The sequence below is a fragment of the Chlorocebus sabaeus genome, chromosome 3 (assembly GCF_047675955.1).
Source record: "Chlorocebus sabaeus isolate Y175 chromosome 3, mChlSab1.0.hap1, whole genome shotgun sequence".
Lineage (NCBI taxonomy): Eukaryota > Metazoa > Chordata > Mammalia > Primates > Cercopithecidae > Chlorocebus > Chlorocebus sabaeus.
The window spans coordinates 5,091,978-5,119,600 of record NC_132906.1 but is presented as its reverse complement, the minus strand read 5'-3'; the positions used below and the strand labels follow the sequence as shown (position 1 = coordinate 5,119,600).

The following is a 27,623-nucleotide window of genomic DNA, read 5'->3' as shown; positions in this document are numbered from 1 at the left end:
CAACTACAGCTTATCAGCCTTCATGGAGATGGAGGCGGCCAGAGGGTGACAGGATAGGAGGGGTTGGGGAGGAACCACAGGCAGGAGGAGTCAATTTTTAAGCAGGTTAATTAAATGAGTTGATTAATACATATATTAATACATTCTTCGCAGGTATAATTCAAAGCCTAATAAACTCTTCCAAGACAACTTTCAAGGTTTAAATTATTTCTAAATGTAATAAGCCCAAGACTCAAAAGAGCTCAAATTCACTCAAGTATATACGCTACAGGTTACACTCCAGCCTCCAGAACAAAAGAAAAGTTACAAACACCAGGAATACGTGGGAGACGATGACTTGCAGAAGACCAGTGTCCCCAGTGCTTGAAACTATGTGGAGAACAAAAAAAAGAGAAGTGGCTCTGTTTTCCAGACTTACATTTAATAGGTTCTAAATCCAGCACAGATTTGACCTTTGCTTTAAATAGATTTTCTTGGAGAGGAGGGAAGAAAACACTGATTCATCCGAGACTCCTGAACGACCTACTGTTCACATTACTTGGAATAAAGTCTGCTTTAAATCAGAATTCTTGAGACACAGAAATAAATATACCAAGAGGTTTCTAATTTTGTGCTTTCACCAACTGATTATTTTCATTCACAACAGTGGACGAACTCGATACGGTCTTTCCAGAAGAAGGCCATGGCGGCCGAGCAGAGCACACAGCAGAATCAATCAGATCAATGCAAGCAGGCTCCGACTTCAGCTTGTCTTGAGATCAACACTTCCAATTGAAAACATAAGAGAAGTATGTGAAATGGAGATGACTCTTCAGGGCTTTCCAAGGCCTGAGTTAATTTAGCAACATTTAAGGAATAAAGGAAATGCAGGAGCAAAAATATTTCCAGTAAGACTGAAAAAGGTTAAACCAGAATTATTCACTATTAAGACTGTTCACACAGTAAACTTGAAATGTACAAACTTCCCACTCTGTTAAGTGCAGTCAATAAGATCCATGTCACACACTCAAGGGCTAACTAGCTGGTTAATAATATTATCCTGGACGGAAGCCTTGTTATTATAGCTTATTCGTTAGCAATTTTGCTTCCTCTCAAACCTTTTAAGCATCTCATTGTTCACTTTATATCACAGTTATAAGATAGTTGGAGAAACAAATAAAAATAGAAATCTGCTTTACTATTTGATTCTCTTTAAGGAAGAAATATGAAAATGTACTTTGTGTTTGTGTACCATGCAAATAAATGACCCAAAGGCACCGCACAGGTAAAAAAGATATGCCAAGACATTAGGAGTAGTGAGGACTGTGGAAAACTGGCAAGTGCCTGCCCCCACCGAACGATGTTCACGGTGCTGTCCAAACAAAACACCACTGCAGGCTCAACTTGGCCTTCTTGACCATCAATTTGCCACAAAATCAAGAATGACTAAAAATTCATAATTTAAAAAAAAGGAAATGATGGTTTGGATAGCATTTTGTTGTTGTTGTTGAAACTCTGAACACTTGAACAGGCTTTCACGAGGCCACCATTTGTAATTCCACACGGCTCCTACCTCCCCCTACTGGTTAGAGGAAAGCAAGGGCAACCCGGCACTTGAGTTGAGACGAGAATTCATTCCTGCCAACTATCATTTCAGAACTCTAACGACAAGAATAAAATACAAATGTGTAGACTGAAACCCACGTAAGTGTTAGTCCACACACATAAAACTACACACAAAATCTAGTAGAATTATATGACTGTACTACGAAATCACACATTTTGAGAAACTTACATGTCTAGAACACTAACAAGCAAGAGGACCAACTGCAGCCCCCACGGACAGTGGTGATGCAGAACTGCATACAAATTGCTCACTGCAGTCTCAACCACAACCTCACCTTGGATGTTGCAGCTGCTACAGGCTTCCTGTCTAAGGGCAATGTGCGAACGTGAGGCCCCTCCTTCCAAGCTGTTTCCTGGTCTATTTCATCCTATACACCATTACTAAAATAACCTCAAATTATAATATCAGCAAGTCACTTTTCTGTTTATGATCTTTCACTACGTATATCTTATCAAATGCAATACTGAGAGATCCAATGAATGCTTACTTTCTGGGTTTGTTTTATCTTTTACCTTATTAGAGCTTTCAACCTTTTACGGTAAATGACCACAGAATCTCCCCCTGATTGCATGAAGAATTTTTTCCTGAAAACCCAAAGCAAGCCTATTAGGTGTAAAAGAAAGCCATAAATGTATGTGAAGCCAGCCAAAAGGGAACGGGCTTATACTGCAGGCCAACCCTGAGCTCCAGCCCCTGTGAGAGCGCTACCTCATCGTCCTAAAAGTAATCTACCCGCCTGGGCGCAGGCGGGGTGGGGAGTTCAGGGGACGCTTGAATGTTGTTGTAAACCGATACACACATGTGAATCCTCAGGGTAGGCCTAGCAGTACCAGAACTTTGGGGAAAGAGATTCTGCAGCTGAGAACCAGGTTCAACATTCTCGGGGCTGTAACTCAATCGGCCAGCCTGCAGAAACCCAGCAAATAACGGCTTTCTCGAGAAAGCCAGCAGAGAAGCCTTCCAGAGTCAGTGGTGTGCCCCGTCAAGAGAAAATAACTCGTAATAAAGAAGGTGGGGAAAATTACTCTTGTATGAGCTTTAAGAGTCTTCATGACAGATGAGGAGAACTGTGGCCAATTAAAGCAGTGCACCAACTAAGAAAACAACTGCCGAGGAGCGTGCCAGCCTGCTCCAGCTTCTCAGGCTGAAGGTGACTGAAGTCCCAGACTCAGACTCAGGGGAAGGATTTTATGCCTGATTATCATCTCTCAAAACTATAAGGTGTTTGCAGAGGAGGGGGGAGGCAGGATCTGATTAACAGGGAAACCCACAATAAGAGTGGAAGGTCGAGAAGATGGGCCATGGCAATGGAGTGCAGCTAACAGATACCAGTATCTTCACGAAAGCTGCATGGCACTTCTTACTACAAAAAAAGAGTCTAAATTACAGAGAATGGTGAGCACGTTTGTTTTTTTTGGTTTTTATTTTTTTTAATTTTGCTTTTCTTCCGCTATAGTTATGCACAGAAATGGATACACAGTAATTTTGTTTCTATCTGACACATTTTGGTGCATCAGTCAAGGACACAGTGCTCTCTCAGCCTGGGTTCTAGTCCAACGCTGTCACCCGATGGGGGCCCATCACTCTGACAGTTACAGGGCAAACCAGACCACATCCAAGGCAGCCAGTCCCAGGTCTTCCTTTGTTCTCAACTATTTTCAAGGATAGATAAGAATGGAACAAACCACTGAGGGTCGTTTCCCACCCCCAACAACATCTAAGATGATCACTTTCACACATCTTTGGCACATAAATCATTTGGAGGTGTTTTCAAAGAGTTGTCTGTTGTGTCTTGGTAGAGAGAGGGAGCTAAAAAGAGAAAAATTAAATACTCATATCTAAGAAGAAGGAAACACACCTGTCCACAAGTTCAGACTATCTCTATTTCTCTTTTTCCACCAGGAGCCATTTTTTGCTGTTGTGGGAGCAGCCATTCCCGTAATCTGCCTGGAGGCGTCTCGTACCAGCTCCCTGCCTGCACGTTTCCCTGCCTGGACTGAACAAGAAGTACCACGCCCTAACCCTGCAACCTCAGGACTGGAGAGTACACACAGCATGTGCCATCATCCAGAATTATATACCTGCCAACCCCTGAAGAGTGTGGAAAAATTAAAGTAAACACTAAGTGAGGGGTATGTAAACATTTAATTTTACACTCAATGTGGGAAAAATCTTCTAAAATGTTAGCATTAATCCCAAAATCATTTTCCAACGCAGGAGAAGCTCCAGGCTAACAATTAAAGCCACCCATTTTCATCACACCCAAACTGGAGTCATGAGAGGCGGAAACACAAGCAGGCTGGGTGTCTGGACACTCCCTACATCCTCAATATTGTCAAGTCTGTTTCCTTGGACACAGATTTTTCTTTACTTTCTTTTTTCTAAACAGTTCCCCAACCCCTTCAAAGACTTTTCTCCAGAAAGCCATTCTAGAATTTCTAGTTTTCCTAGAGGATCTTGCAAAAGGAATACATCACTTCAATTCCAATTGTTTCCCTCCCTTCAGAAAAATATACTGAGTTATATTGTTTGAATGAGTTGTCTGCAATTAGAATTCTTTTGGGCAGGGAGGCGGAAGCACCTTGACCCAATTGAACCTGAAGTCTTCCATGCTATTTAAATATACAGTGTCCCTTTTATAATATCTCTAAAAGAAACCAAGTACCCACACCGAGTGCAACCTAAACCCAAATGCCAGGAACTGACAGGCCTGGGCTGCTGAGAAATACAAACATGGTTGTAGAGAGCACCTTGGTGGCCATGGCAAAAGCCCCTCACTTTGCTTTCAAAGAGACTGGGGTACAAGGAGCCTTAGGATGACATGAGCAGTTAGCTATGAAGGCTACAGAACACTCCAGAACATTCCCCTTCCGTTTTCTTCACTCTGTCTCTCCGTGTTGTTCTCCAAATTTTCAGCATTGCATCCATGGTTCCTACCACCCTGGTCTCCATGATCTTCGTTTCCGCTTCCCTTGAGCTGTGGTGTCAGCTTCCCAGGGCTGCTGCAATCAAGTACCACGAACTAGGTGGCTTAAAACAACACAAAAGTACTCTCTCATAGCTCCTGGGGCTAGAAATCTGAATTCAAGGTAGCCACAATCCCCCTGAAACCTGTAGGGAGGATTTTTCCTAGCCTCTTCCCCACTTCTGTTGACGAGCTGCCAGTTCCTTAGTACACAGCTGCAGCTAACTTCCATCTCGGCCTCCATCATCTCATGGTGATCCCCCTATATGTGTGCATCTCTTCCCTCTTCTTAGAAGAACATCAATCATTGCATGAAAGCCTCAACCTATGAATTCATCTTAACCAATCTGCTATGATTCTATTTCCAAATCAGGTCACATTCTAAGGTACTGAGCAGGAAGGTTTAGGACTCAACAACTCAATGTATCTTTTCAAGAATGCAATCCAACCCACAAAAGCCACACAATTAGCACAGTCACACCCAAGAACCTAGAGCATGAAATTTCTCTCCTGTTCAATTTCTGCCCCCACTTTAATTCCACCTGTCTTGTGTGAAAAAGTGTTTTGTTCTATAAGCCACTGTGAATCACTCTAGACCGGTATTCCTTGGTTTAACCCACCTCTCCAACCACCTTGAACTTCATGAAGACTGATGCTGTCCTAATCCCCTGGACCTCCTATTTTTCCTAATCCACAATCAACAATCTATGTTTCTCAACTCAATCTATAGAACATCAAAGGAGAAAGACACTGACAATGTCAACTGGTCTCTTCATGTCACTCACCTGGAATGGGCCCAGGGTGGTATCCTTCACCCAGGCCTCTCCAGATCATCCTTAACAATGACCACCTATTTCAGAGCACTGATTCATTATTTCAAAATAACACATTCAAATCCTGACTGTGCGCTAGTAGGCATTTAGCTTACATTCAGGTGTCTATGGTATACAAGATTAATAGAATCCCTAAACTCCAAGAATTGAGAGTATGTGAAAAATATGAACACATAAACACATAGTGCTAACAGCCATAAGTGTCATGGCCACCATACAAGCGGTAAGAAAACTACGCTTACCTTGAGGAAGACCTAACACCCAAGGAAGTCAAATCGCATTATCTGCCCCAAAACTTATCCCTGGCCTTCCTCTAATGCTACACGGCTGCCTGGGTAGCTGTCTGGGTGATAACATTCTCTGGCAGAACCTCAGACACTGCTTCTGGTGGCTGGCTTCCAAAACCAGTCTCAATTTTTTCTCTGTGCTTACAACCAGCAAGTCCTGTTACCATTTTGTATCAGGATGTTCCAGTAGTACAGAGAATTTAGTAAGTCCAAAACAAAGCCTATCATCTTGATTTCCAGTATTTCTCTCTTTCTGCCTCAAGGTTAACGTTGCCACCATTCTCTCAAACCATTCAAACCCAGACCCCTACTATCTTTTGCAAGCCTTCATTCTCCTTCATCCTACTGCCTTCCCCCCATTGCTTACCTGGTTTCCAAGTGTAATTTTAAAATTCTAACTAGAGGTCTTTATTTCTGTTGTCTCCCTAATTTTTCCATTACCATATTCTTTTTTTTTTTTTTTTTTTTTTTGAGATGGAGTCTTGCTCTGTCGCCCAGGCTGGAGTGCAGTGGCATAATTTCCGCTCACTGCAAGCTCCGCTGCCTCCCCGGTTCACGCCATTCTCCTGCCTCAGCCTCCCGAGAAGCTGGGACCACAGGCGCCGCCACCACATCCAGCTAATTTTTTTATATTTTTAGTAGAGACGGGGTTTCACCGTGTTTGCCAGGATGGTCTCGATCTCCTGACCTCGTGATCTGCCCGCCTCAGCCTCCCAAAGTGCTGGGATTACAGGCATGAGCCACCGCGCCCGGCCTCCATTATCATATTTTTGATTCATGTTGTCATTACCTCACAGCGATTACTGTAAAGACATCTTCACTGGGTTGTCTTTCCTTGCCCCGGCAACCCAACTTATAAATACAACCCAACTTATAAATACAACCCAACTTATAAATAACTTGCATTTCTGTAGCATGTTACAGCTTACTGCATGCTTTCAAATACATCACTTTCCTCCACACAGCAGCCTCCAGTGATAGGGAGATTAAGAATTATTCTCCTCATTTTATGAGGAAGCCAACAGCCTTAAAGGTGAACTGACTTGCTCAAGGTCACAGAGCAAGTGAGTGGCACAGCGACAATTCAACCCCAGGACTAATTTCCAAGGTAGGGCTTCCCCGTTATCCTGCTACCAAAGTTGTCTTTCCAAACAACAAGGCTTTCCCAGGTCTCTGTTGCATAAAACGTGTGCTGCAAGGTAAGCTGCCACCCAGGAGCTGTCTGGCAGAGCCGGCTCCCTCTGCCTGACTCCACCAGTCCTGCCCTCCTGCCTCAGATGAATCCCATCTGCTGGCACGCTCTCAGGGCCACAGGCAGCACTACAGAAAAGTGCCAGAGCTGCCCCAGCAGCATTTACCTTGGCATCTGGGGTCTAGGGAATTCAATCAACTCAGCAGCTCCCCAGTGGGGCCTTTTTCTCCTGTAAACTCAGCAGTGCTTGCGGCCACATCCTCTGCCTGCTCCCAGCCTGTCACTAAGTGCCTCTCCCCCTCTCCCCAGGCTATTATCTGCCTTCTTCATTTGCTGCTGAAATTACTGCCTGAGACACAGAACTCTGTTTTCCCCCATACTCCACAACTACTAGCTTGGTGAGCCCAGCCTTCCCCATAGAGGCAACAAACGTTTAACACAATCCATTCATCACCAAGTGCCTTGGCAGGTGCTAGGCACACAGAGTTGAAGGCCAAGTTCTAGTCATCACGAACCATCTGCACCTCTATTACTTATCCATTCTATCTTCTGGGTCGCCTGAGCTATCATAAGTCATGTTCTGTTCCTTTTAAAGTTCTTACATTCCTGCCTTCTTTCCATCATTAAAATTTAACTTTCTGTAAAGGTATTACTTGCCTCATAGCTCTCTCTAATATCCCCCGCCACTTCTCATTTGCACCAGATCACCACAGTGCTCCTTCCAGAATCTGTGGACCACTAACTCTCGTCATCATTCCTTAAAGTCCGAAGCCCACAGTATCCACTAACGCCCATCTGCTTGGTTCCCATCTGCTCTGCCATGAGTGAACTGACTCCTTCATGTTCTTTTTGAGGACAAAGGAGACTGAAACTTTTGAATTCAAACACAGGCTGAAGACCACGAGAAGACAGTCCCCTATAGAAAACCATAACAGAGAATACAGGCCACCTCTCTCTCCCATTGTCCTCTATTCACCTTACACTTAACCAAGGCCAAGATCTTCTATACTCCTCGAATTGATCTTCATGTTCACACATTGTCCCAGCCTGGACCACCTCCTGTCTGTCCAAGTGCCACGCCTTCTTCAGAAGGGAATTAAATGTCTCTCCACCATCACCCGGGTCTCACATGAGTTACACCAACATAGCTTTTCTTGACTACCTTCTGCATTCTCCCTTCTGATACATTATATTCAATCTGTACAGATGGAAAAATTTGGGCAGGTTTAGAGGCCAGGCTAAAGAGTTCACATTTAAAGTCTTAAAGAAATTGAAAACCACTATGAGTCTGAATCAGTGCTGTCCAATAAAACTTCCTATGACGCTTGAAATGTTCCGGACTGTCTACAGGTGGCTACCGAATGCTTGAAATGTGGTGAGTGCATCTGAGGAACTAAAACCTTGATTTTATTTAACATTAATTAATGTGATTTTAAACAGCCCCATGTGGCTAGGAGAGACCACAGTGGGCAGCAGACTTCTAGACTAAGCTGATGCCACAACAGAAGAGTTTTAAAAAGGCGAGTCTGCTGCAGTAGGGATGGAAGATGGTGTGCAGGGCATTTAGCAAGAGAATCCTGTCCCAGGCAATGATCTGGCCCAGAGATTTCCCTTCCTCTGGAAAGGAAAGGAAAAGAAAAACTCCTCTTCCCTATAACAAAGGCACTAGGAAAAGAAAAACAAAAAAAGAAGTTGGAGGTTTCCTAAATCCCTTCAAAAGAACAAGACTACAAAACATAAGACACCTTTTTGTTTAGGAGTTTTAACTTGTCAAATTGGGAGTTCCCTGCTGAATAACTCTAGCAACAAGAGATTTTATTCGACTACAGAGAATACTGGCCTGCATTCTCTGCTAGAGTTTTCTATAACATGCATACAAGTACACACGTATACTTTCATCAAGTCAAACACAAAAACAGTTTCCAGAAGGGATATATAAAAATTTAAAAAAAAATAACTTAATATGTTGTCTGTCTCTTCCTTTCCACTTGGCAAACTTCAACTTTTTTTTACTTTGGCACAGGTAGAATAAGAGCTTTCTGGTGAGGCATAGTGAAGCTGGTTGAGCTGGTTGGGTAGTGTGAGGCACTCACTTGCAATAAAGTGTGTGGCCAGGACAATGACTGCAATGTCCTGAGGCAGAGTTCATGTGTGGTCTCAGAACTCAATTAGATGTCACCCTTCTGCAGACCCCTGAGATGACCTCTTATTTCCCTGCCATCCTCCACCTCCCACAAGGTCTGCACCTTTCCAGGACAACTCAAGCCGGGGAAAGAGCTACTGAGATAAGATGTACTGAGGATAGCAAACGTAGAAATATCTGAGCTAGATGAGGGAAGAAAGAATCTAGCTCATTCTTCCCCCAAATGCCTGTGAATATTTAAAGCATTTTAAAGACATCTATGCTTATGATGTCAAGTCAGAAACATATTCTCTAATTTGAAATTCCAATTTTCTGACCCAGACCACCAACCAGATCATTTGCAGCTAATCACTGCCTACCTATCAGAATATTTATCCTTCAAGGCACTACTGATTCTTAAAATATACATATATAATTTGTTTTTCTGTTACTAAGATACAGTATTTTACACACTTATGGGATACGTGTAAGTATTTTTGACATGCATAGAATAGGTAATGATCAAGTCAGGATATTTGGGGCCTCCAATACCTCGAGTATTTTTCGTTTCTATTAATATATGATTGTAAAAATATACATAATTTAATTATGTTAATTTGATTTCTATAACATGAATCAAAGAGGGAAAGAATTGCGGCATTTCAACTAAAAATGTTTTCTTCGCATGCAAAGCCCTCTCTATAACTCCATCAGCAGCATCCAAACCTGCCTGTCAAAGGTGAGCTTGTCCAACCCGTGAACACCGGCACAACCCAGGAGAGTATTTTCAAGACTCTTCCAAACATGTTCCCTCTCCGAAATGCACTAATCCCAACAAAATTAAAGCCCATATCTTTCAGAACACGTGTATGTGATATTCGTTTCTTGCTACTTAGAGTGTAATGGTTTCACATTCTGTTAAAAGAACAAAAGATATTCACCAGAAAAAGTTGTGTTATCTCATTTCCCAAAATATGAAAATAAAAAGCTATTTGATAAAACTTATGCATATTTGCAAGTGTCTGAAAACAACTGGAGGTATTTCCCAAGGTACACCTCTACACCAGGCCTGATTTGATTCTGTCTGTCCCGTTCTACAACTCCTCTAGCCACCAGGCCTGATTTCCACTGCGTAAATGTGTAAACACAGGATGCCCTCTGGAAAGGAAGAATGCTAGACATTTTTAAGCACTTACAGATTGACAACTGCTGAGGAGTGGCCCCCAGAGAAATTCAACATGGTTTCCTCCACCTGGTGTTACGGGTCATGCAACGCAAATCTAAAGAACAAAGCGGACACTATAGAGGTAACATTGCTGCCATTCCAAAAATTCTGCACTATGAGGGACCCAAGGCTCCACCATGTCTGTTTCATATACTCAGCTTTACAAAAGGCGAACAATCTAGCCGAACACTCAGACAAGCAACTGAAACTTAGGGACAAAGGGTAAAAGAAAGAGCAGGAAGACTCTCATTTGGTTCCAGAATGCACCCATTAAAACAGACAACAGAAAGAAGTCAAGGGTCCTTCTAGACTTACGTTCATTTGGTGACTGAAATTCGCTTTCAAACTACTCAGTGGCATGACCGGCAAATCTGATATGTTCAAAAGTTCAAAATTATCTTTTGAAGGCGAGTGAGAAATAATTTGGACTTGGTTTAATCCTATAAGCAAATTCTTACTTCAATACCACTCCCATTCTGTCCTATTTGCTACTGTGGTCATTCTAATTTTGAAAAAGTATTCAGGCTTTGGCCAGGCGCGGTGGCTCACGCCTGTAATCCCACCACTTTGGGAGGCCGAGGCGGGTGGATCACGAGGTCAGGAGATCGAGACCATCCTGGCTAACACAGTGGAACCCGTCTCTACTAAAAATACAAAAAATCAGCCAGGCGTGGCGGCCGGCGATGTAGTCCCAGCTACTCGGGAGGCTGAGGCAGGAGAGTGGCGTGAGCTTGCAGTGGGCCGAGATCACGCCACTGCACTCTAGCCTGGACAAGACAGTGAGACTCCATCTCAAAAAAAAAAAAAAAAAAGAAAAAAAAGTATTCAGGTTTCGCACTCCTAATAGTCACTACACTGGAGGAAATGCACTGTTGAGGATCTGGGGATGGGGAGAATGTGCCAAGGAACATTCTTTCCCTCAATGTTTCAATTGCATTTAGCTCTCCAAGTCTGAGGGGAATTCTATGCTCTTTAGAGAAAGGAGGAATTTGACACTCGAGTCTGTGGCAGGCACTGCAAAGCGCTAAATACACCACTTCCCCGCAGCCCTTCCAGTGAATCCATTCTAATCCTCTCTTGCTGAAAAGGATGGGCCGAGAGGCATCAGAGACATAAAAGCCAGCTTCTCTCAGCCAATTCCAGAGACCTAATGATCTGTTTGGGGGCCTAAAGCTAACTGGAATGGAAACGATCTATTATTCAAGGATGCATAATTTATTAAAAAGCCTGTTTTGCACACTCACTCTCATACATGGTTGAAGACAAAAAATAAAGCAGCTAAGAGAGCCAAAGGTCCTTACAGAAAAGATTTAGCTTTTTGGGGGACACACCTGGATCCTCGTAGGAGGTCTGGTAAGACAACATGGCCAGGATGAATTTGTTCACACTAGCCTAAACAGAGACAGAGGCTGGGTGGCTTCTCTCAGTGTGGAAACGTTACTTTGGGCCAGACGACCTTGAATGGTTGGCTTTTAACTGAAGACACTAACGCCACAACATTTCCTAGACCTTCCCGAAGTCTCCGTTTATGGCAGGATGTAGCCACGGTGGAACCAAAGCCAGATAGGATTCCATGACTGCAGTCACACTGCCGAGTTTCCTCTGCTGAACCACAAAAAACAGCTTGTTGAAAACATCAGCTTAATGATGACAAAGCGGCATATGGGCTATGTAATTTTCACCAAATTTTTGTACCATCTTTCACTTTTTCCCCTAAAATTGTTTCTTTTTCACCCTCCTTTCCCTGTGCAGAGCCAAGTCTAACTAGGACCACACAGACAAATAAAATTATAAATACATCTGAATTACTGGATTCGTTTTATAAGTTACTTCAGTGGCTGGCTTTCCTTTCATTGCTGTGAATCATTCTTTATCAGCCTAAACCATTTTTCCTACTCACCAATAGCTGTTTGGGTGGGATACATGGAAGATTATGATCAGATCTGTGTTTAGGGTAGGAAAAAGTAAGCTTCGTAGAGAAACGAGTCAGGGTAGACAGGGAGCAAAAAATGCCAATTTGTAAAACATCATGAAATTAAGGAAAATTAGCCAGTAGGGCTGTATGATTTTCCAGTACCACATTTGTTAAAATATTTTTTACTTCTATTTCTGTAATTACGTTGGTATCACACAAGACAGGAGGAGAGTAAGGAGACTCAGCTTCCTGTGCAGTACACAGAAGTCAGAGTCACTGCCTTGTAGCTACCCCAACTGGTCTCATTTGCCACATCATGGGTAATCTTCTTGTATCCTATCCAAAATCTCTGTGGCATTAAACAAGAATCATCAAATAGAATTCCACGTACATTTAGAGAAGATCATCAGTATTTGCTATTATAGTATCTGCAGAACTCTACTAATAGTACAGTCTGAAAATCACAGGAACAGTGAGAGGTGGAGGAGAAAGCATTCTGTCCCTCCTCTCTCCTTGCCGTGTCCATCATGGTAGGAAAGAAGCAGGGTTGAATGGAGAGTCAGTGCTAGCCTGGGAGTCCTGTGATTTTTAATCTAATACACTATTCATGTTTTTGTTCTGAAGAAGCTGGAGAGATTATTTCCAGAGAATACTGACCCTAAAAACTACAAGCTGACCAAAGGTTCTTGTCTCCACCCTGCTCCCTCCTTCTTTTCCACCAATCCCTTATATTATTCATGTCTCCCGAAGTCTCCAAACCACCGAAGCCTGCCCACTCCCACTCTGTAATTGCCTCCTTCTTCCTCTGTGACCCAGTCTCTTCCGGTCTTAAATAAGCATGTTCACAGTCTTAAAATGTTTTAATCGCTATCATATGTAAGGGAAATTACATCGACTATATTAGCTCAAAAAGCCAGAAATGGGACCTACAGGTACAGATTTCGATCCTACCCTGGGGTCAGACTCATCTTTACTCCAAAAGGAGTAAAGCCAGTGCCTGGCAACCGGCAAAGGCAGCTTCAGAAACGCTGACAGAATAAATTTAGAGAATGAAGAAAATAAATAGCAGCCAGAATGAGAAGTTTGGACTTGAGAAAAATTAAATGTCCTTAAAAAAAAAAAAAAGAACAAAGGTGGTACAGATTCAAAAAACCAATTCCTTAGAGTTTTGAATTGAACTCCCCTTGCCAAACGTGCTAGAAAAGAATATCTTCCTGCCTCCATTCCTGCCCCAAAGAGAAATGGAAAGACTCTGCCAGCATGACAACACATTGCAGTGACGTTGCGAGAGGCAGCCAGAACTTTGGAGAAAAGCTGATAATGCCACAGTCTGAAAAAACAAAAGACCTAAGAGACCTTCTCTATGGTGTCTTACAAGGAAAAGTTGAAAGGGCGTCAGAACATCCTTGGGTCTCTGTTACTGCCTCTCTATGAAAAAAAACTGGAATCTTCAAATAAGACAAAAGCATATATACAGATAGGCCCACCCCCAAACAAACATATGAGAGACAGGCAGGCAGGCAGACACTAACTTCTAGTTGATACCCATCCAAGGTGGACTCTATGACCTACAGTGTCCCCCAGTAGGCAAAATAGTATGCTGCTCCACTATACCTGTCCAGAGCCTGCAGACATAGCTGAAGCAAGACACTTAACAGAACTGCCAACAAGAATAAATGAAGTAAACAAAGTTTTAAGTCGTGAAATTGATGAGGAACCGGCATCATGATTTCACATATAGGTCAAGCTTGCAGTGGTAGTGACCCAGGGTGAGCTGGACAACAATCAAGTTGTGACTCTCTAGGTAAAGCCTTTAGACTAAACGATGCAAATGAGCACACAGCTGGACTGCACGTAATCTACAAGTTTCTAATTAAGGCATCGGGAGGAACATCCTCTAAGACATAACGTGTTGCTCCCTGTTTTTCTCCTGGGTAGTCAAAGAAGAGGATCTTTCAGGCTCTGCAAATTCATTTAAATTTTAAATCACATTTGTGTTAGCTATATAGGTGTGCCAGTCAAAAGGTAGTAAACCATTCTTCTGAAAATGGGAAACCATTTTCACCTTATATAGCTAAACTGAAATAATCATTTATTTAGCAAATATTAGTAAACATTTAAGACAGCAGGGCATTATGCCAGGAAATTCAGAGAGGGAACCTGCAGCGAGAGGGAAGAGGACGAGAACAACTCATTTCAGACACCATCCAGCTCCCAGGGCTCAACACCAGGGCAAAAGACTACAGAATGTCTGATTCAATAACCCCAGGCAGAAAAGGCTGCCTGAATAACAGCGTGTTTCACTGAAAATATTCATACTTAGATTTCTATGCAGTGGGACTATCTTCCTTCAGAAGGAATTACCAAATGACATCGAAGGAATCACCAAATGACATCATACAAAATGGTGGAGTAGGGCACTCAAACGAGTGGTCCCTGAACTAAAATAATGAGTAAGCTAACAAATACTGACACAACCAGCTTTTTCAGAACTCTAAGAGTTAATTAAACACCTATGATAGTAAGGAGTACGCTGAATGAAGAAAAATGCAGCTGGATTTGAGTAAGAAAGCATTGGGGTCTTTTCTCTCACTTGCCCACCACGGGGATGGTGGCCTGCCCTCCTAGTGTGGCTTGCTGGTGTCAGGGAGCTAAAGTAAACCTCATTCTTAAAATACTGCAGGTATGTATTTTGACTTGCCTGGTGGTTCCCTGAGGGGCTGTACAGAGGCTGATACTTGCTTCATTCCTGCTCCCTTGGGCTGCAGTGGCGTTTCAGGTAGCAGTGGCATCTGTTGAAAGATTTAAAGATGCACACTACCTATGCCTGGGACAATGGATGGGCAAGCAACAGACAGACCAAAAGGCAGGAAAGGCAGAGGCTATGAAGGAAGTTTCTAGAAGGAATAAAAAATGTATATGCTGTGGAAGCTAGGGTGAAAAATACATGCCTAGGACGGCATGCCACATGCTCAGAGAAGACCTGAGAGGACCATAGGTTTGACCCACTGGTGGGTCTGTGGGTTCTGCACAGTGGGAGGTGAAGGTGAAGGCAGAGTCATGGGTGACCTGGTTTAGCATTGAGGGAATGATTTAGGTCAGAACTAAGTTGCAAAGACTAGAAAAAAGTTTGGTGTTTTTTTTTTTTTTCTTTTTGGTTCCAGACATTTAATCCTCTGTCACGTAACTGGCTGACCAGTGAGATAACAAAATAGAAATGTCAGTAACCACATGTCAACAGAACAGAGGCTTCAGTAATGATACACAGTAAAGAATGCAGTCTTTGGAAAAATCACTAACCAGATGGCAACCCTCAACAGTAAACAATAATAGATCCTGGTTAGGGGAGAGAATCTGATCTCCAGAGATACCACATAACAATATTCAAAACAACTAGTTTTCAAAAATAAAATCACAAGGCATACCAGAAAACAGGAAAGTATGTCCCATTCATAGGAAAAAAATAAATTGACATAAACCATTCCCCAAGAAGCTCAAACACTGGGCTTACTAGACAATGACTTTAAATTAACTGTCTTAAATGGAAAAGGAAATATGGACAAAAAAAGTAGAGGAAATAAAGAAAGCAATGTATAAGCAAATAATATCAGTAAAGAGATAGAAATTATAAAAAGGAATTAAATAGAAATTCTCAAATTGAAAAGTGTAACTGAAGTAAAAAATTCACTAAAGAGGTTCAATAGCAGAACTGAGCAGGCAGAAGAAAGACTCAGCAAATGTGAAGATATTCCTATGCGTATTTTATATACTGTTAAATTATACTGAGAAGTAGAAAGAAAAAAGAAGAATAAGCAGAGCCTTAGGGACCTGTGGTATACTATCAAGCATACCAACATATGCAAATGGGAGTTCCAGAAGCAAAACAGAGAGATAAAGAGCCAGATGAATATCTGAATAAATTATAACTGAAAACTCCCAAATTTGATGAAAGACATGAATCTACATATCCACAAAGCTCAACAAACTCCAAGTAGTATAAACTCAGAGATCTATGCTGAGACATATTATACTCAAACTGTCAAACACCAATAACAAGAGAGAGAATCTTGAAAACAGTAAGAAAGAAGCAACTTATTATATACAAGCAATCCTAATAAAATCGACTGCCAATTTCTCATCAGAAACCATGGAGGCCAGAACACAATGGGGTAAAATATTTAAAAAGCTGAAAGAAAAAAAAAACTTAACCAAAAATCCTATGCTTGGCAAAATTACTAAGACGAAGGAGAAATGAAGACATTCCCAGATATACAGCAGCTGAAGGAGCTACTTCTGCCCTACGAGACATGCTAAAGAGAAATACTTCAGACTGAAAGGAAAGGATATTTCACAGGAACTCAAAGCTCTATGAAGAAATAACAATCACAGGTAAAGGTAACCATAGGTAAACATAAAATTCATTATTTCTGTATTTTGTGGTTGTATCACTTCTTTGTCCCAGATGATTTAAAAGACTCGTGCATAAAACAATAACTATAAATCTATATTAATACAATATACAAAGATAAAATTGTGAAAATAACATAAAGGGGGAACAGAGCTATATAGCAGCAGGGTTCTTATATGCTATTGAAGCTACACTGGCACCATTTCAAACTAGAATGTTATAAACTTACAATATTAATTGTAATACTCATGGTAAATCAGTAAGAAAATGACTAAAAAGTATACAGAAAAAGCAGTGAAAAGGGAATCAAAAAAGTACACTAGAAAAAAAGAAATCAAACACAATAGAAGGCAATATTAGATGTTAAGTGAAAGCAGCCAGGCATAAAAGGTTACAAATTGTCTTAGTCCATTTTGTATTGCTGTTAAAGAATATCTAAGACTGGGTAATTTATAAAGGAAAGAGGTTTATTTAGGTCACAGTTCTGTAGACTGAGGAGGTCAAGGACATGTCCTCAGCATCTGGCAAGGGCTTTCATGCTGCATCACAACATGAGATGGAGAGTGGGAGAGAAGGTCAAAGTGGAAACAGATATGTGCAAAAAGAGGGAAACACAAAAGGTGTCTTAAGGGAGTTAACAATTGACACTCATGAGAACTAATCCTTTCTCATGAAAATTAATCCATTCTCCTAAAAATGAGAACTCACTCACTACTGGGAGAACAGTACCAAGACATTTATGAAGGATCCACTCCCATAACCCAAACACCTCCCAGTAGGCTCCACTTCCCAATACTGCCATGCTGCAGATCAAATTTCAACATGAGTTTTGGTAGAGGCAAACAAACTATATCTAAACAATGGCACATACTGTGTGATTCTATTTACATGAAATAATCAGAGTGGGTAAATCCATAAAGCAGAAAGCAGACTGGTGATTTTGAGGGGAAAGGGTTGAGTTACTGTTTAATGGGTACAGGATTTTAATTTTGGAGTAATGAAAATTGTTTTGGAACTAGATAGAAGTGGTGGTTGCACAACATTATGAATGTACTAAATATACTGAATTGTTCACTCTAAATGGTTAGTTTTATGTTACGTAATTTTTACCTCAATAACAAAAAGTAAGCTGGGAAAAAAAAAAAGTAATGACTTCTAATTTCTAATTTTGTTTTCATTCTGCTTATGGTAAAAATGAAAACAACCACACTTATTTCTTATAACAACCAACCACACCACTAACAACCAACGCTAGGCCCCCACAAATAGGAGAAGGCTTAGAAGAAAATCCAACAAACCCCATAACCAATAATACACTCAACGCAAATAAAATATATGTCATTGCTTCCGCATGGACTCTAACCATAACCAATGATATGAAAAACCACCGTTGTACTTCAACTACAAAAACACTAATGACCCCAATACGTAAATCCAACTCAATTATAAAAATAATTAACCACTCCCTCATTGACCTACCAACCCCATCCAATATTTCCACATGATGAAACTTCGGCTCACTCCTCGCATTCTGCCTAATTCTACAGATCATCACAGGCCTATTCTTGGCAATACATTACTCGCCAGACGCCTCTTCTGCCTTCTCCTCAATCGCACATATCACCCGAGACGTAAACCACGGCTGAATCATTCGCTACCTCCACGCCAACGGCGCCTCCATATTCTTCATCTGCCTCTTCCTACACGTAGGTCGAGGCCTTTACTATGGCTCATTCCTTCTCCTAAAAACCTGAAACACTGGCATTATGCTTCTATTCTTAACTATAGCAACAGCCTTTATAGGCTACGTGCTCCCATGGGGCCAAATATCATTCTGAGGGGCAACAGTAATCACAAACCTATTATCAGCAATTCCATATATCGGGGCCGACCTTGTCCAATGAGTCTGAGGTGGGTACTCCATTGGTAACCCCACCCTTTCACGATTCTTCACCCTACACTTTATTCTACCTTTCATTATTACCGCTCTTACAACCGTCCATCTACTGTTTCTACACGAAACAGGATCAAACAATCCCTGCGGAATTTCATCAGACTCAGACAAAATCACCTTCCACCCCTATTACACAATTAAGGATATCCTAGGCCTAATCCTCCTCCTCTTCATCCTAACGACACTAACACTACTCTCACCCGACCTCCTAAACGACCCAGACAACTACACCCCAGCCGATCCACTAAATACCCCTCCACATATCAAACCAGAATGGTACTTCCTATTTGCATACGCAATTCTACGATCCGTTCCTAATAAACTAGGGGGCATACTAGCACTCTTCCTATCAATCCTCATCTTAGCTATCATCCCCACACTTCATAACTCCAAACAACAAAGCATAGTATTCCGTCCACTTAGCCAATTCCTATTCTGACTCCTAGTTACAACCCTACTGACCCTCACCTGGATCGGAAGCCAACCAGTAAGCCAACCCTTCATTTTTATTGGTCAAATAGCATCCATAATATACTTCACCACAATTCTAATCCTAATACCACTAACCTCCTTGATCGAAAACAATTTACTCAAATGAACCTGCCCTTGTAGTCTAAACTAATACACTAGTCTTGTAAACTAGAAATGAGACTTATAGCCCCTAGGACAACTCAGAAAGAAAGCACTTGACTTCACCACCAACACCCAAAACTGGCATTCTAGCTTAAACTACTTTCTGTATTTTATATTGCACAAACTCTACAGTACAACTTAAGTACCCCTACATTAGATATATTATGTAATTCGTGCATTACTGCTAGCCAACATGTATAATATATAGTACTATATATGCTTGATTGTACATAATACATACCATTACACACTCACCTAGAACCCCTAAGAAAACATATCCACAAGCAAGGACCCTCATACACAATTCAACTACAGAACATTACACAGCCCACCCAAACCCATACCATCCCCCCCACCTACGAATACCAACCGAACAAGCACCTGTTAGCCACACATAACACATCATGTTATTTACCGGACATAGCACATACTCATTATAAACCTTTCTCCTCACCACGGATGACCCCCCTCACTTAGGAATCCCTTACTCACCATCCTCCGTGAAATCAATATCCCGCACAAGAGTGCTACTCTCCTCGCTCCGGGCCCATAACCTGTGGGGGTAGCTAGGAATGAGCTGTATCCGGCATCTGGTTCTTACCTCAGGGCCATAGCAACCAAAATCGCCCACACGTTCCCCTTAAATAAGACATCTCGATGGATCACGGGTCTATCACCCTATTAACCAGTCACTGGAGCTCTCCATGCATTTGGTATCTTTTATCTCTGGTCTGCACGCAACACCATTGCAGCATGCTGACTGCCACCACATCCCGTCCTGAATGAGCCTGCCTTTGATTCCCAACCCATATCATTATTGATCGCACCTACGTTCAATGTCCTAGCCCCACATGACTACCAATAAGGTGTTATTTAATTCATGCTTGTAAGACATACAACAACCAACCCACAACACCACCCCCACAACACTACAAAAAAGCAAAAAACCTTATCAAACCCCCCCCACATCTCTGACCTCCACATAAACCCCCCTTTGCCAAACCCCAAAAACAAAGTCCTATTCCTCCGGCCAAAGCTTACATTTTCATCTTTTAGGTGTGCATGCTTTAACTACCAACCCCTCAACTAATATTCACTTACCTCACAAACCACCCTTCACACCAACTTCCCCCCCCCCCACAACCCCAAAGACACCACTTACATTCACATCTACCTTCCCGTCTACGGAGCTTAAACCCACCCCAAAGCAAGACACTGAAAATGCCTAGATGGATTCACACATCCCATAGACAAATAGGTTTGGTCCTGGCCTTTCTATTGACCTTTAGCAAGATTACACATGCAAGCCTCCCGCTCCAGTGAAGACGCCCTACAAATCACCATGACTAAGAGGAGTGAGTATCAAGCACGCATATGCAGCTCAAAACACTTTGCTCAGCCACACCCCCACGGGAAACAGCAGTGACAAATCTTTAGTAATAAACGAAAGTTTAACCAAGCTATGCTACACCAAGGGTTGGTCAATTTCGTGCCAGCCACCGCGGCCATACGATTGACCCGAGCCAATAGAGACCGGCGTAGAGAGTGTTTTAGACTGAATAAAAGTAGTTTTTCTAAAGAGATGGCAGAAGTAGTTTTGGCTATCTCAGCCTTATCTCTGACTCAGAAAACCTTAATTCAGTCGCAAATCCATTTTGAAGTTTTACGCCCTTGACCTAGTCTCCCTGAAAGCCAAGATAAATGTGCATGCGTTTGTCATAGTGCCTTTTGATGTTGTCAAAAGACTCAGAATTTAGCATATGTAACAGAAAAATGAAAAACACCAAAAATACCCACATTTAGCTCCCACAACATCAACTGATAATTGTCATAATTAACTCCTATATTTCCAATAGCAAAGCTTAGCTTGGAATCATGAATTCAAAAACTAATATTCTGTCCGGGTGTGGCGGCTCATGCCTGTAATCCCAGCACTTTGGGGGCCGAGAGGTGGGTGTATCACCTGAGTACAGAAGTTTAAGACCAGCCTGGCCAACATGGTGATAAATATACACACGCACACACACATATGTGTATATGTGTATATATATCATATATATTATATGTAAATATATATATAATATATACACACACACACAAAAATTAGTCGGGCATGGTGGCAGGTGCCTGTAGTCCCAGCTACTTGGGAGGCTGAGGCAAGAGAATCACTTGAACCAGGAGGCAGAGGCTGCAGTGAGCCGAGATCATGCCACTGCAATCCAGCCTGGGCGACAGAGCGAGATTCGGTCTCAAAAAAATAAAAAATAAAAATAAATAAATAAATGGTGAATTAATAAAAACTAATATTCTTAAGAATCAACAATTAAAATGCTCCAAGGAACACCTTCTCAGGGAGTATAAATAACTAAATCATACAATGACAATACTTGAATACATGAAAGTAAACCAGCCTTGTCCTGGGCAAACATTCTATAAATTTGGCCTACAATCACTTGATGTCCTTTCCATTGGCCAATAGAAACTAAAATGGAGAAACAGCATTCTTAACGTTAAATTTTTAAGCGTTATATATATTTTATAAATATATATTTATATATTTATTTTATAAAATATATCCTGAATGTATTTTATAAATATATATAAGGCTTAAAAATCAAGCTCTGAGACAGGAGTGGTGGTGTACATCTGTAGTCCCAGCTACCCAGGAGGCTGAGGCAGGAGGATTCCTTAAGCCCAGAAGTCCAGCCTGAGCAATGTAGTACGATTCCCATCTCTAAAATAATAATAATAATAAAAACAAATAAGTTCTGCGTTAGAGAATCTATCCAATATGCTTATTGTATGCATCCATGGCTTCTGGAATTTAAGACGGAGGTACAGATGAGGCTCTTACCTGGCACAGGCACAACTATACAAACACATATTAGTACTCTTCCACACAAGCCCCGTATGCTTGGCCACATTTCACACATATTGCTCAGCAGACTAGAAAGTCATATACCAGGGATTGAAAGTATGCCCCTACCATCTCTGCACCTGAGGAAAAAAGTCATCCAAATTCTGATCTACATGTTCTTTTTTAATATTTATTTTTAGAGACAGGATCTCCCTACGTTGCCCCGGCTGACTTGAACTCCTGAGCCCAAGCACTCCTTCCTCAGCCTCCCAAGTAACTGGGACCACAGGTGTGTGCCACCATGCCCACCTTTGACCTATGGATTCTAAAATACCACTCAAAAAAGTTGAATAATCTGTTTTGACTTAGAGACAGGTTGATATAATCCTATCAACTGGTTATTAACCTGAATGCCAATGCTTATTAGGAAACAGTTTTCCTGCCCTGTGAAGGAAAATCCTGTGTTCACTGCTGCACTACACTGTGCACAGGGACCTCCACCTACCGGGAACTCTGCTGGCCACGGCCTTTGTTGCTGGCCACAGCCTTTGTTATGTCTGCTGCCTTGTACCTCTGGACTCTGAAGGATTCACAGCCACACTGCTCCTGGTCTCAATGGCTTTTTAAAATCTCTGATGCCATAGAAAATTATTTTCTTAATTCTGTAACATTCTGGACCCAAGCGTAGATCTTCTTGACTATTTGCAATATTTCATTTTGTCTTGAGTGTCAATCTTCTTTCAGTTAAAGCTCTCTCGCATTCAAGAAAATCAGTTACATCCCGTGTTACCACAAGGAAAAAGGTATATGGTCACTAGATTCTCAGGAGAAAACGAAAACCAAGTCTCAGGAATCCACGTAGCAATCGGGATGTGGACAAATTTTTCACGTCTCTTGGATGGTACCTCTGCTTCTCTCTGGAGATCTTTCTATGTCTTCTTGATCAAGTGGCTCCTTCTGGCTACCTGGTTTTGGATTCACAAGACCCATCAGAGCCAAACCCATCAGGCTTCACCTGGCATTCCAGCTCCAGTAACCACTGCCCACTGGCAACTGCTCTCACTGGCTTGAACAGTTTCTTATGGCGTTCTTACTGGCACAGCTGGTCTCTGAGCCAGTCTATCTCAGACTTCTATCAGCAGACCCACAGACGGGCATCTCCTGACAGTAACAGCCACAGTCCAGTCGCTGAAGGGGGGCAGGATCATGTGACCGACTGCCTACTACTCCAGAAGAGGCGTGGGTGAGGAAGGAAATGATGAAATCAAATATTGCTACATTTTAGCTAATTTCATATTCTCTCTTACAGACTAATCAATATTTAAGGCCATTTACAGGTAACTTATTTTATTGTAAGTAAAGATCTTTCTTGTAAAGTAGGTAAAGATCTTTACTTAGAAAAAAGTAAATTACCACAGCCGTTAGTCAGCTTCTAATTTCTTCAGTTTTTGTTTGTTTTTGTGAGACAAGGTCTGGCTCTGTTGCCCTCCCAGACTCAGGCCATCCTCCCACCTCAGGGTCCCGAGGAGCTAGGATTACAGGCGCCCGCCACCACACCAGCCTAATTTTTGTATTTTTTTGTAGAGATGGGGTTCCGTCATGTTGCCCAGGCTGGTCTCAAACTCCTGAGTTCAAGCAATCCACCTACCTTGGCCTCCCAAAGTGCTGGGATTACAGACATGAGCCACTGTGCCTGGCCCTCTAATTTCTATAGTTTCTAATTAAACTTCAGAATATTTTCCCCTCATTCTGCCATAGTAACTCTTAAAAGTCACAGGTTTGACAATGGTTTTAAATCACTTATGGTTAATAAAAATTCCTGTTGAGGAGACCTCCACAAATGTCTTTCTTCTCAGCAAATGGCTAGAATAGAGGCAAAACTCAAAGCAGTCCTGTACACTGTGGGATACAGTAAAGTTCTATAGCCAGATAGTAATCAGGTTGAAGATTGCTTCATCTCTATATATCACCCAAATAACAGGTCTAGAATAAAGAGAATTCTAGTTCAGAAAAAGTGGCCGGTCTGCGATCCTTGAAACAGATAATCTGGGATGCAACTCTACAGATCATGGGATAAAAGCCAGTGGCCCAATGCACCTCGGTGACATACAAAAGATGATGGATGATGAGGCCATGTGACTATTATATCAAGTATGAAGGTTAAATTGAGATATTTGTACTCTAGTTCATTTTAACTGCAAAGCTGACTTAAAAAAATACCTCTCCCATCTGCAAACTCATAAATGAGATCTGCCGAGCAATTGAAGAAAAAGTTCAATTCCAACTGTAGGGAAACAGTGAACTTGAAATAACTTATAAGAAAGAAAATTAAATTAATATTGATGCTAAAGTCACTCCTGCATTGAATTAACTTTCAGAAGGATTAGGCTGAATTTGATTAAACCTACACATTCAGGTGCTGCATTGGCTTTGGAATTATTCAAAACTGAATTTGAATCCTGGCTCTGCCATGTCCCATGTATGTGATCTTGACCAAGATAGTAACCTTCTGTAAGCCTTAATGTCCTCAAATCTGCCACGCAGAGCCGCTACACTGCATTTGAGATGCCTGTGCAGGTGCCCTGAGATGATCGCCTAGTGGCATTCGCACAACACACAGGGAAGGACAGCCATCAGATATCCATCTCCTGCTCCCTTCCTGCTATTTCATTCAAGATGAACCCCTTTCCTTTGCATTTGAGCTGATGCCACCCATCCATTTACTGACAGGGTGCTTGGAAATGAGATAATACATGCATATAAAGAGTTCGTCGATATTCTAAAAGGATGCTGCATGCAAATATGACAGTTTACCCAAAGACACCTTCAGCATAGACCCAGGCTTCCTGAGACCTTTCAGGTGCTGAGATCCACCGGCTAATAGTTTCAAGGACCATCTGCAGCCTAAAGACAATGTTGCCAAGGGATCATTTCTCACCCCTAGATTGGATTACTCACTAATTCATTTTAGGTCCAGTGATTATAAATGTATGTTTCCCTGAGTAATTGTTTCGGTCTGCAGTGACTCACTGTTCATTTCCAGTCAGGTTTTTGACAGTAACAAGATGATTTCAAGAATATAATTTTATGCCAAATAATCCAAAAATCAAAAGACCCTTTCCCTGTTTGATAAAATTAAGAAAAAAAAATATTCACTAGGTAAAGTTAGAACATCAAAGTTAGTCAGAGAACCAGAATCCCATATAGAATCAGTCAAAAGTTAGGCTTAAATCAACCACACGCTAAGCCTATGAATTCTTTTTTCTTAAAAATGAGAAAACTATCAGAGGCAATGATAAAACATCGCCAAGAATGTAGCCCCCAAAACAACCGGGGTGTGAGCTTCCTTTGTCTCCTGGTTAACCTCTGCACACTCATCACAGCAAGTAATGACAGTAAATGTGTGTAACAGTGCTTAAAATATGCTATGTACTCTTCTAGAAATCTGCATCTATTAACTCACTTTAATCCTCACAATAATGCTATGAGGTAGAGGTTATTATTAACACCATTTTATAGATGGGATGGCTTAGACAGAAGCAGCTTAGGTAATTTGCTCCTGGTCAGAGAGTTAGAAAGGACTAGAACCAGGATTCAAATCCAGGCAATCGGACTTCAGAATTCTTAAGTTAATCACTACCTAATGCTGCCTCTAGTGTCTTGGGAAACAGATACTCAGTCCCTAAGATCCTCATTGTTCTTACCACCCATCTCCAAATGAATGATTTCATGTGTATAAATCACAGCTTCCCATAATCACTTAAATCAGCATCTCCTCCTTTCTTCTCATGTTTAAATCTGATGCTCATTTTTGAAAAATCTTTATATAACAATAAATTTACTCATCACTCTCCAAGAATGTGCTGAATCAGATTTCAGCGCCCACTGGGAGGTTAAAAAATAGGTACTGTGGGTAGGTCACACTATCCATGATTCAGATAATAGATCTCATCTCTTCTAATTTTTGCTCTACCCAAGAAATACAAGGAAAGACAGACTCTGCAGAGCTGTGCAAATTGGGTTTAATTCTTCTTAAGTTCATAATCATTTTTTCACCCTTTACTTAAGGCAATTTTTACTTTATTAAGTATATATGAGGTATTACAAACTAATGAGCAAGAAAGAAAAAGACAATCTTACGTTCCTCTCAAAAGTCGATATAAGTAATGACTATCAAAAACAAAAATTGTGTGGCTTGACCACAATGAAAACACCAGTCTAGCAAAATGGATGAATATCATCAGAATCAATCAAGGTACCAATAGATAAATAATTATGACCTTTAATACCATGAATTATTTTAAGCTAATGTACACACCTAGACTTGGTAGGGGTAGCCTAGGCAGTGGCAGATTTTTTGGAGGTGGAAGGTACTAGAACATTCGGTTCCTGTGGTCCGTATCTGACAGGCAGGACAGGCTGTGTTTCTGGGTCAAAGCATCTGTGCATCACAATATCCTTGAACTTCAAGGAACCTGCATTCCAGGAAAGGAATCTAAATACCATACCCACATGTAGTGAACTCTGTCTCTGCCTCTCAGAGACCCACGTGTGAACACAGACACAAATGGGCCATCATTACAGGCTTATTAAAATGAAGAATCCCCTATATCTGTAACTTCCCAGTTCTCAAGAGCTGAGACGTTGATCTGTGAGCTACGCTCCCACTTCTCCATTGCACGACCGTCGAATAAAGCCTGCACTGCTTGGCACTCGCTTTTGGTTTTATGTATTGTCTTCACGACGCCCAACAGGAAAGAGCTCCTTTTGGGGTAACCGGGATCCCCAGTAGCAGCATTTCCATGGGGATGGAAACAGCTAGGGAAGTTGGTAATTACCCAGCATTGTTGAATTAACCTTAGCAAATGTGTGGAATATTACCAAGGTGTTGTGACAGCCCCTGCTCTTGTTTAACGAGGGAGTATCTCCAGCTTTGTGACTTGGTTTATTGCTTCACACCTGAACACACTCTTTTTTTTTTTTCCTTCTATGTTTTCCACAATTCAATAATTTGTCATCTTTAGTTAACCTGGAGCACCCTATTATGTTTGTTTTAGGTTTACAGTGTGGGATTTAAATGCTGGCTCCAAACTCCCATCGCTCTCTGCCAACATCATTCGTAAAAGGTTCTTCGGTCTTATTTGGGAGTGTTATTTGATATTAAAATTGATCCAACTTGCTTGCTAGCTATTTCTCAACTGCCCTCTGGGTTTCTATTCATTTACATCAGCCCGGGTACCACCCCGCCTTAAGGACTGGTGTTTTAAATTGGGCTCTAGTGGTTGATGGGTTAAATACTCTGTAGATGCATTGTTACAGAATATACCATTGGACTTTGGGGTCCATGTATATTCCACATGAGTTTCAGAATCCCACAAAGGTTTAAATGAAGATCTTTCTTACTTCAAGGAAGAAAACTCACACATAAGGAGGCATTCAAACATAAAATTGGTGAAAGGAACCCACTGGCTTCTCCCACTCTACCCAAATGAAGAAAAAAGCAATAGACTTTGTAGAAGTCTTTCACAAATTCTGACGTTTAGAAGAGTTAAACTTGTCCACCATAAAGGGCCTGATAGTAAAAGATTTTTTTGTTCCTTTCTTACTGTGTACTATTACTAATAGA

The 27,623-nt window shown here is 41.5% G+C and overlaps 1 protein-coding gene and 1 pseudogene across 3 annotated transcripts in view; one reads left to right on the top strand and one right to left on the bottom strand.

The window, feature by feature from the left end:
* The window catches only part of ATP8A2 (ATPase phospholipid transporting 8A2), a 636,199-nt gene that overhangs the window by 336,056 nt on the left and 272,520 nt on the right, over window positions 1-27,623 (bottom strand). The gene's annotated exons all lie outside the window — the stretch shown is intronic.
* On the top strand, window positions 17,942-19,833 carry LOC140710665 (cytochrome b-like; annotated as a pseudogene).